Here is a 1,774-nt window from a genome sequence, read left to right as displayed (position 1 = left end):
ATGAACAAAAAACGTTAAGAAAAGGTCTCAACATTAAGGAGAGGTATTCGTTTGTATTTGTTTTTTTACATGTCACTTTTTTTTTATAATACATAAATATTACCATAACAAAAAAAAAGTATGTCTGTCAGCTCCAACGCAGGACTGGAGTTTACTCCTTCATATCTAAATCTTATAATCTAATAGGTCCACAGACATATAAGAGAAACAGACTGTACACAAATTACACAAACACTTAGACAGTAATAAGCAATATCTCTATCTTGTTCTCACTCGTCTGAATTTCAAATACATCTTTCTCTGTCTTTCAATGTAGTAACACAGACACATACATAGACAAAACCAAAATTGAAGCAATCCGCCATGTTGATAGATGATGATAGAAGACACATGGCTTCCTAGCAAAATCGCTTAAGTGATTTTGTTTCTTATAAATATTGAATATTAATGTGTAAATTGTGAAAATAGGACGGATTAAATATGGTAAAGTGCAATGCCCCACTTTATAGGAGTGCTACATATAATAAAACACCTGACATAACATTTCATAAGTAAGTATTGTTAAGCAAAATAATTTCGCATAAGTTTTTTTGTTTATTTTGCCAATATTCATATTTAATTCAGCTAAATATAAACATCAAGCGTTTAGTTTACGTGTATATTTTAGAAATACGTATGATACCTAGCAATTTCATCTAAGTTCAGTTAAATAATATAACATTTTACTTCCCTGAAAATCTGTTTGACAGTTTTGGTACTTAAGTTATTTGGAGGGGCCGGATTCAGATTTACTTCATATATTTTATTAGATTTTATTTTAATAGTATAGGTTATTTCTTTATTCTTGCTTGATACATTTACTTTTTTTAGATTTCCAAATGATGTCCACTGAAGACATTCCTGGTTGGCAAATATGAATATGACAAATTGGCAGCCCACAAAATCTTGTGTTATGTTCAAAACATTTTGAAAATGAATATAGTAGTAAATTGTTTTATTTGTCAATCATTAATGATAGGCGTAAAAGAAAATTTCTTGTGGTCATTAATAAACAAAAAGATAGAGGAGGTTTGATTTACCCATCAGATGTCTGATTAAAATTATTCAATCATGTAAGAAGGTTTCGCAGATGATTAAAGGAAAAATATTAATTACAATTCTATGATTTCTTATGTTGGTGATTATTTAAATTACGACACATTTGATTCGCAAAATATCACTATAATAACTTGCATTTATTAATTAGAATTATTATTAAGTTTTACGTAGATTTAAGGTGTAAATACGATGCAAAAAAAACTAACAACTGAACGAAATTATTTAAAAAAAAAAAAATAGTCTTATTTAAAAATAAATAATTCGTAAATTCTTTTTGGTTTCATTTATATTGTCCAACTCCATCATATTTACAAATTAATAGCTGTCCCGACTTACGTTGTCCCTCTTAACTAGGTATGAGCTGGAATAAATAAATCATTACAACCTATATCTACAACTAAATTTAGACCTACAACAACACTTACAACCTATACCTACATCTTTTCCAATATTTCTCATCATTTAAAGTGTTAATATTTTCCCCGCAATTATTTCAAAATTTATCATCGCTGAAACCTTATCTGTACTGATATGGTCATTTTAGGACCAAAATTAGTCAAACCGGTCCAGCCGTTCTCGATTTTAGCCACACATTGGAATTGCAATCATTTTTTTTTATTAAGATAATCTGTGTTGTAATTTTATAAATTGATAAGTACTGAATACGGCCCAGGAA

General features: G+C 28.6%; 1 long non-coding RNA gene across 1 annotated transcript; it reads left to right on the top strand.

Moving 5' to 3' along the window:
* Positions 1-298: 298 nt before the first annotated feature.
* LOC123661607 lies at positions 299-1,369 on the top strand. Its single transcript, XR_006744364.1, has 2 exons — positions 299-551; positions 871-1,369. It is a non-coding gene; the product is annotated as an uncharacterized LOC123661607 (long non-coding RNA).
* The last annotated feature ends 405 nt before the right edge of the window (positions 1,370-1,774 follow it).

The sequence above is a fragment of the Melitaea cinxia genome, chromosome 17 (assembly GCF_905220565.1).
Source record: "Melitaea cinxia chromosome 17, ilMelCinx1.1, whole genome shotgun sequence".
In the NCBI taxonomy this organism is placed as follows: domain Eukaryota; kingdom Metazoa; phylum Arthropoda; class Insecta; order Lepidoptera; family Nymphalidae; genus Melitaea; species Melitaea cinxia.
This window is presented reverse-complemented; position numbering and strand designations above follow the sequence as displayed.